The sequence below is a fragment of the Petaurus breviceps genome, unplaced genomic scaffold (assembly GCF_028583685.1).
Source record: "Petaurus breviceps papuanus isolate PSGF00001 unplaced genomic scaffold, PetGlider_PUasm1.0 225, whole genome shotgun sequence".
NCBI classification, from domain to species: Eukaryota; Metazoa; Chordata; class Mammalia; order Diprotodontia; family Petauridae; genus Petaurus; species Petaurus breviceps.
The window spans coordinates 23,856,441-23,866,023 of NW_027185889.1; the positions used below are offsets into that span (position 1 = coordinate 23,856,441).

The following is a 9,583-nucleotide window of genomic DNA, read 5'->3' on the forward strand; positions in this document are numbered from 1 at the left end:
AAAACCTTCACAGAAAGAACTAAATAAAATAGACTTTTTTTAACCTAAAAAACTGTTGGTCATGAGTTCCAGGTGGGTTGCTGAGCAAATTCCCAAATCGAAAGTTTCCCTAGAAAGAAACAACTGTGTTTGCTTGTACTTCTGTTAACCCCTGAAAGAGAAACTCATAGATGAACCTCCCTGGCATGTCTGGTGGACTGAATGGGTACATAATCTGTGTTGGGCAGTCCCCAGAAGTCATGTCTTCCTTACTCTGTAATCATTTCCAAGGGCTGTTCCAAATGTTGAGCTGGGTTTTAAATTTATTTTTTGACCTAATTATCTCAGAGATCACTAATCTCTCTATACATGTTGAGGGTAGTGGAGGCCACTGGGAGGATCTTGCCCATGACTTTTTCTTCTGATATTTCATAATATCCATTTAATGAGAGAGTAATTAGTTGGCTTGTGAGCCAATGTTATGGTCCTGTGCTTTCCATAAGCAATGGCAAAATTCAGGCATCACAGTGGAGTTTATTTTAGGAAAGTGTGCTAAGAGATTCATGACTATGCCTGGAGAAATGAAGGGGGCTCGATGAAAACTCCCCACATTGCTTCTTTGGGCAATTAGTTTCTTTGATGATGGTTGAATTTTCTGGCCCGAGGAACAAAAATATTAAAACTATGATGGAGGAAAATAGAATTAAATCTCCATTTAATCTGGTCTTTCTTCCAGATAATCCCTATGGTATAATGGAAAACAAGCTGGATTTGCCCATAAGACCTGAGTTTGAAGAATGTTAGTTAGTTTCATTGAAAGACTTTAATTTTTTTCATCTTTCTTTTTCTGTTCATTGTTATAAGGAATGACTACAGGGAAGGGAATGGGAATGGGTTTGATATAAAGGTGATATGAAAATAAAAAGTATTAATTTAAAACAAAAAAGTATAGTTTCAAATTCTAATGCTTATTAGCTGTGTGGAGCTTGCATAAAATCATTGTGGTCTTGTAGAGAGAGGACTATGTTTATATTTTGGAAGACCTGTGTCAGAATCCTACCCCTGGTGTGTACTATCTGTGTGAATGGGGTAAACTTATCAAATTTTTCTAAGTCTCAATTTCTTCATTTGTAAAAAAAGGGCGGGGGAGGGGAGGATAATAATATCTGCAGTTCCAATTTCTCAAAATTTCTCTGAGACTCAAATGAAATAATGCATGTAAAACACTTTGTAAAGTTTAAAACACAATGCAAATGTCAATGATTGTTATTATTTTTGTGAACTTAGAGTCAGTTTTCTCATCTGTAAAATGAGGCAGTAGACTATATGGTCTCTGAGGTCCCTACTAGTTCTAATTCTGGAAAAGAAAGGAAGGAAAGAAAGAAGGAAGAGAGAAAAAAGAAAAGATAAAAGGGAAAAAGAAAAGAGAAAGTAAGGAAGGGAGGGATAAAGGAAAAAGGTAGGGAGAGATGAAGGAAGAAAGGGGAAGGAAGGAAGAAAAAGAAAGGCAAGGAAATCAGGGGGGAAGGGAGGAAGAAAAGGGAAGTAAGAAAGGAAGGAGGGAAAGAAGGCAGAGAGGGAGGAAGAAAAGGGAAGGAGGGGAAAGAGGGAAAGAAGCAAGAAAGGAAGGAAGAAAGGAAAAAGAAAAAGGACAAAGGAAAAGAGGGAAGGAAGAAAATGGAAGGAAAAAAGAACAAAAAAGCAAACAAGCAAGCAAGATAACTGCGGGACTAGAAAGATGATTCCCCAGAGTGTTTCCAATCATCCACCGACATCACCAACATCATTAAGCTTACTTGAGTACCTGTTGTTTAAAGTGCCTTGGGGACAAGCATTATGCCTTGTTTATTGTGGCATCCCTCTCAGCAGCGATCACCAAAATCTACACAGGTATTGAACCTGGTATCAAACACAATTAAAAAAAAAGATCCTAGGGACCACTGGCATCTAGGATCATGAGGTCCACTGAATGAGAAGGAGCCATGGACCTTTAATAAAGTGCTATTGACTTGAAGCTCTGCCTCAGTAGTTTTTCTTGCATATTTGACAAATTTGGATCCCACACATAAAGCTCCAAGAAAGCCAAAGAGAAAAATGATAGAAAATGCAATTAAAATCCCTCTACCTTGATCTATTCTAATATGTTATGAATGGTTGAAAAAGGGATGTGGATTGATGAAAGGACACATACACCAATGACTATCATTTCATATAGAATTTGAACTGATTTGACATATAAAAGGGATAAAGAGGTTTAACATTTTAACTTCTTTTTAAAACCTCATAGAAAGTATGATGAGAGAATATGACTTATCACCTTGGAGATGAATAGTCACATATTGTCTCAATAGGGAGAGATATATTTACATTTTCTTCTTTCTATGTTTACTGCTATGTAAAATATTACTCATATATGCTTTCCCTATATTCATCAATATCTATATATTACTCATAAGCTCTCTCTATTCATATATATCTATATAACTACTCATATATTCTCTTTCTTCATTTGTATGAGTGCTATACACTCTCTCTCTCTAAATATTCATAAATGTTAGTACTCATATATTCTCCCCCAATTCATACGGGTCAAAGCTCCTTTATTCTCTCCCAGGGAGACAAGCAATGGAGGGCATAACAAAAGTTTATCGATATGTCCAACTAAGACCAGTCACCTGGAGGCCATTAAAGGATAAACCTGAAAGTAGAATGACCAGTAGGGCTGGATTGCAGAATGTGTAACAGGAAGTAAAGAGTAAGAAGTTAGGAAAGGTAAGAAAGGATAAGGTTATAATGAGATTTAAGTGCTAAACAGCAGACTGTATGTTCGATCTTGGAGGTGAGATATTAGAGCTCATGGAGCAAGGGGACAACATAGTTACTTTGGAAAAATCACCTTGGCAGTTCAGTGGTGGATGGATTAAAATAAAGAGAGATGTGTCAGGAAGACCAAGCAGAAAGCTGCTGCAGTAGTCCAGATGAAAAGTTGATTCTGGTTAACAGTTTGGTTTTTGATGATGTGATTAGTGTTTGAGGAGAAAGGGACTCATGGGAAAAGTATTGTAAAAAATAGAAATAGCTAGACTTGACAATGAAGTAAATATGTGAGGTGAGTTGGAGAGGGGAGGATCTCACTGATATTGAGAGCCTTCCTGATGGAAGGATGTTGGCACCCTCCAGTGTAATAGGGGAGTTCAGAATAGAGGGGTTGGATCACAAAGACAAAAATCCCTGATATCAAAGGAGTTTGCATCCTATCCAAGGATACAACACAGACATCTACAACAAGGGCTGGCCAGCTGTAGTCCCAGGGCCAAATCTGGCTGCCACCTGTATTTGTACAACCTGGGAAAACAAGAATGATTTTTAAAAAACATTTAAAAAAATAAATATTAGGATATTTTGGCCAGGATTTGCCCCATACTTTTCCAATCTCTTGGAGCACATACAGAATGTAAACAAGAGGGGAAACATAAGCACCAGAAGGGGTGCAACATGAAAGATTTGTTGAAAACATCCTTTGAGTAGATTTTTCATGAATTTGAATATAAAAAATATATTCAGTTATATGGACAGACTGACGGACAGAAAGGGGCATGAGGCACCTATCATGGGTCCAAAACTTCCTCCCACTCTCCATACCTGGTTTCAAGAATACCAAGAATCAGATAAACGAGTAGACAATGGTGGTCACTTGGGAGAGGGGAGAATTGTGGGGGAGAGTTGCAGAAGAGGGGAAGCTAAAATGAGCCCTAGAGGGTTCATGGGGGAGGGGAGGTACAGGGTTAGGGTTGTGCCTGTCGGGGGGGGAGGGGGTAAGGCAAGGTTCCTGGGTGAGGAGCTCGTGCTACACAGAAGGAGGCAGCAACATCACTGGCTCTTTGCTCTCACCACAGGATTGGCTTTGCCCAGACTCAGCTATGTTTGGTTTGTGGCTGGACCACAGCCTTTACATCCAAAATTTACATACTGAGGACCCCTGACAACTGGGGGTACAGATCTAGTGAATTAAAGATACCAGGGGTCCTACTCAATATGCACCTAAGACTCAAGGACCTGGGCAATGACCCCAAGAGGCCATGAGAAACCCACTCAGAGATCCCACGAACAGCTTCAAAGGTAGGGAAACAATCCCAATCTGTTCCCTGCAAGATCTCCTTTACCTTCCACCTAGAGATGTGGAGGTGGGAGTGTGAATGGCCTTGTAGATTTTTATAGGAAGAAGGGCTCAAAGAGACCACAGACATCTCATTTTAGAGAAAGGGTAATTGAGGTCAAGAGGAGAACAAGGGCTTGGCCAAGGTCACACATTCAGTAAGGAGTTGGACTTGAGCCCAGGCCTCCAATGCCTGCCAGGGTATCTGGCTTACCTCTTGGTATCTTGGTCCTTCGAAAGCTAAGGTTCATAGGTTGGCAATCCCTCAGAAGGTACTTTCCTGTAAGAGGTGAACACTGTTCATTGAGATTTGGTCAGGTTGCTCATAGAGCTAATGCTCTTGTATTTTTGGTGGGGAGGAGGTGGTAACTACAGTTATGAGAGTGGGGTGAAATGCAAAATATAGGCTGCTGAGTGTTGGATCAGCTTGGGACACGCATTAATTGAGATGAGCCTGAGCAAATTCCATGATCTTTATGAATAAGTTTCTTCAATTTGTGGGGGAAAAGAGGGAAGACCTCCACCTGTTCCACTCATCACATACCTTCTGTAACTTGGATGCAGAAGTCTAAGTAAGGTTGGCATTGGGCTACTCCGCTCCTGCCTTTCTGAAGCAGTTGCTTCCACCACTATGTCTTCAACCTCCTGCTGTGCCTCAGCTGTGGTGAATCTCAGGAATTCTTTGAAGGACTTTAATTCTAAGCCCGCTTTGCTTACAGTTCCTTCAGCCCTCCACATTACCATGTAGAGTACAGACCAATTGATTTTCATCTTCTCCCTTTGGTTTCAATGGCACAAAACCTACAAATTCCATTTAAAAGAAAACAAACCAAAGGAAAAAAGCAACGTGTGTGTTTTAGCGATGTAGCAAAGGGGAAACTGTATGTCAAAGATCTTCCTTGTGCTCCTTGTTTCTGCTGAGGTACATGCAAATATACAAAGTATTCTCAGTGTGCTATATAAAAGTCAATCTAAGTCAAAGATGAAAAAGAAAATTTCTCAAGAGTTCTTTGAAGGACTTGTATTATAAGCACTGATTTGCTTAGAGTTCCTTGAACCCTCCACATTTCCATGTAGATTACAGACCATGTGCTTTTAACCCATTGGCAAAGTGCGTTTTCTTCTGCTACCATTGGCTTCAATGGAACAAAATTTACATTCTGAATTATTTTCATGTATGAAAATAAGCAAAAGGAAAAGAGAGGAAATGTTTGCTTTTCAGAGACCTACCAAAGAAGAAACTGTATATCAAAGATCTTCGATGTGCTCCTTGTTTCTGCTGAGTTACATGCAAATATATCAACTATTCTCAGTGTGCTCTATAAAAGTCAATCTAAGTCAGAGATGAAAAAGAGATTTTCTCAGGAGTTCTTTGAAATACATAAATTGTAAGCACTGCTTTGCTTAGAGTTCCTTCAGCCCTCCTCATTTCCATGTAGAGTACAGATCATTTGCTTTTCATCCATTGGCAAAGAATTTTCATCTACTCCCATTGGTTTCAATGGCAGAAAAACTACTCATTATCAACGGTAACAATCTCAAGTAAAAGAGATGCAATGTGTGCTCTCAGAGATCTAGCTAAGAGAAAACTGTATAGAAAAGATCTTGTTGTTCTCATTGTTTTTTTCTGAGTTATAATGAACTTACCCAGTAGGCTTAGTATGATCTACAATGTCTATTCAAGTAATGATGAAAACGGGAATTTCTGAGTTGTTCTTTGAAGTACTTAAATTCTAAGTACTGCTTTGCTTACAGTTCCTTCAGCCCTAGATTTTTCCATGTAGATTCCTGACCATTTGCATTTACTCCTTTGAAAAAGTGCGTTTTCATCTCTTCCCATTGGTTTCCATGGCAGAAAAGCTAAATAATCATTTTCAACGGTTATAATCGCAAGTAAAAGAGATGAAGTGCTGTGCATTTCAGACATCTCCCTAAGAGAAAACTGTATATAAAAGATTTTCGATGCGCTCATTGTTTCTACGAAGAATTAGAATGTAGAACACAGAATCAGAATTAAGAACAGAGTATTAGAATGTATCAGAATTTGTAACACAGAATTAGAATTTAGAACACAGAATTAGAATTTGGATCACAGAATTAAAACTTAGAACACAGAATTAGAATTTAGAACACGGAATTAGAATTTGGAACACCGTATTAGAATTAGGAACACAGAATTAGAACTTAGAACACAGAATTAAATCAAACTTTTAGAACTTTGATGTACAATTTTAGAATGTATTATTGGAATACAGAGTTAGAATTTAGAACACAGAAATCATATTTAGAACACAAATTAGTATCAAATTCTTAGAACTTAGAAGTAGAAAGTTAGAAGTTGGAATTAGAATCTTAGAACACAGAATTAGAATTTGGAAAGCAGAATAAGAATTTAGAACACAGAATTAGAACTTAGAACAGAGAATTAGAATTTGGAACACAGAATTAGAACTTAGAACACATAATTAGAATTTGAAACACACAATTAGAATTTAAAACACATAATTAGTATATGGAACACAGAATTAGAACTTAGAACACATAATTAGAATTTGAAACACACAATTAGAATTTAAAACACATAATTAGTATGTGGAACACAGAGTTAGAACTTAGAACAAAGAATTAGAACGTAGAACATAAAAATAGAATTTAGAACACAGAATTAGAATTTGTAACACAGAATTAGAACTTGGAACACAGAATTAGAATGTGGAACACAGAATTAGAAGCAAATATTAGAATTTTGAAGCATAATTTTAGAATTTTTAATTAGAATATTAGAATGAAGAATTAGAATGTAGTACACAGGATCAGAATTAAGAACACAGTATTAGAATGTATTAGTATTTGGGACACAGAATTAGAACTTAGAACACAGAATTACAATTTGGAACATATAATTAGAACTTAGAACACAGAATTAGAACTTAGAACACAGAATTAAATCAAACTTTTAGAACTTTGAAGTAGAACTTTAGAATTTATAATTAGAATATTGGAACACAGAATTAGAATTTAGAAGACAGAATTAGAAATTGGAACACAGTATTAGAACTTTGAACACAGAATTAGAATTAAGAACGCAGAATTAGAATTTGGAAAACAGTATGAGAACTTAGAAGACATACTCAGAATTTGGAAGGCAGAATTAGAATTTGGAACATAGGATTAGAACTTAGAACACAGAATTAGAATTTAGAACACAGAATCAGAATTTAGAACACAGAATTAGAAGCAAATTTTAGAACTTTGAAGTAGAATTTTAGAATTTGTTATTGGAATATTAGAAGGAAGAATTAGATTTTAGAACACAGAATGAGAATTAAGAACACAGTATTAGAATGTAGAAAAGAACTAAAATCAAAATCTTAGAACTCAGAATTAGAATTTTAATATTTGGACTTAGAATCTTAGAATGCCGCATTAGAATTTCAAACAGTGTATGAGAACTTAGAACACAGAATTAGAACTTAGAACACAAAATTAGAATCAAATTTTTAGAACTTAGAATTAGAATTTTAGAATTTAGAAATAGAATTACAATGCAGAATTAGAATTTGGAACACAGTATGAGAACTTAGAGCACAGAATTAGAATTTATAACACAGAATTAAAAGCAAATTTTTAGAACTTTGAAGTAGAATTTTAGAATTTATACTTAGAATACTGGAACACTGTATCAGCAATGCCATATTCACAATGCCTATGGAAATTACAGATATGCTGATATAATTATCCATCACAAAATACATCAGGCTTGCCATATGGGGGAACAAGCTAGAAAACATAAGATACCAAAAGACTGAGTGCCAAAACCAGAAGGTGAAAGCCATCAGAGTAGTTATGAAATTGGCACAGGTAGATGAAGTAGAAAGCACCCACATTCTCAAGCCTTTAAAACAGAACCGGCTACCTCAGGTAAAGGTCCTCCTCTCCCCACTCACAGCAACCACCCAGTGTCCCGGAAGTGCGCTCCCAGCAGCTCCAGCCCCTGGCAGTCCTCAGCAGGAGTCCTTAGCAGAAATTCTGGCTGACTCAAAAAGGGCTTCGCACTACCACTGCCTCTGCTGCCGCTGCTGCCGTCGCCGCCACCGCTAGCCACCGCAGGAGCTCTAGTTTGGCTTCCCATTCCTCTTGCTCCGCCCCTTCCTACTACGTCAGCAAGTCCAATGGGGCATGGAAGATCTTTAAATACCATAACCCTGACAAACACAGAATAAGAATTTAGAACACAGAATTAGAATTTGGAACAAAGAATTAGAAGCAAATTTTTGAATTTTGAAGTAGAATTTTAGAATTTGGAATTAGAATATAAGAAGGAAGAATTAGAATTTAGAACACAGAATCAGAATTAAGAACGCAGTATTAGAATATAGAACAGTACTAAAATCAAAACTTTAGAACAAGGAATTAGAATTCTAAAAATTTGAATTAAAATCTTAGAAAGCAGAATTAGAATTTGGAACACAGAATTAGAACTTAGAACACAGAATTATAATTTGGAACACAGAATTAGCATTTGGAACACAGAATTAGAACTTAGAACACAGAATTAGTATTTAGAACGCAGAATTATAATTTGGAACACAGAATTATCACTTAGAACACAGAATTAGAATTTGGAACACAGAATTAGAACTTAGAACACAGAATTAGAAGTTGGAATGCAGAATTAGAACTTAGAACACAGAAATAGAATTTAGAACACAGAATTAGGAACAAAGAATTAGAACTTAGAACACAGAATTAGAACACAGAAATAGAATTTAGAACACAGAATTACATCTTGGAATGTAGAATTAGAACTTAGAACACAGAATTAGAATTTAGAACACAGAATTAGAATTTGGAACACAGAAATAGAACTTAGAACACAGAATTAAATCCAATTTTTAGAACATTGAAGTAAAATTTTAGAATGTATAATTAGAATATTTGAATACAGACTTAGAATTTAGAACACAGAATTCATATTTAGAACACAAATTAGTATCAAATTCTTGGAACTTAAAAGTAGAAAGTTAGAAGTTGGAATTAGAACCTTAGAACACAGAATTAGAATTTGGACAGCGAAATAAGAATTTAGAACACAGAACTAGAATGTAGAACACAGAATTAGAATTTAGAACACAGAATTAGAACTTAGAACACAGAATTAGAATTTGGAACACAGAATTAGGACACAGAATTAGAATTTAAAACACAGAATTAGAATTTGGAACACAGAATTAGAACTTAGTACACAGAATTAGAACGTAGAACACAGAATTAGAATTTGGAACACAGAATTTGAACTTAGAACACAGAATTAGAACTTAGAACACAGAATTAGAATTTGGAACACAGAATTAGGACACAGAATTAGAATTTAAAACACAGAATTAGAATTTGGAATGCAGAATTAGAACTTAGAACACAGAATTAGAATTTGGAACACAGAATTAG

General features: G+C 36.1%; 1 long non-coding RNA gene across 2 annotated transcripts in view; it reads right to left on the reverse strand.

The window, feature by feature from the left end:
* Nucleotides 1-6,177: 6,177 nt before the first annotated feature.
* LOC138166750 (uncharacterized) overlaps nucleotides 6,178-9,583 on the reverse strand; it is a 4,096-nt gene continuing 690 nt past the window's right edge. Inside the window, exons 2-3 of one of the 2 annotated variants that reach the window (XR_011169712.1) lie at nucleotides 8,738-9,179; nucleotides 6,178-6,486 (exon numbers count right to left, since the gene is read on the reverse strand). This is a non-coding gene — a long non-coding RNA (uncharacterized lncRNA). Of the gene's footprint in view, nucleotides 6,487-8,617; nucleotides 9,180-9,583 lie in introns of both variants that reach the window. The other variant, XR_011169711.1, reaches the window with a different exon arrangement.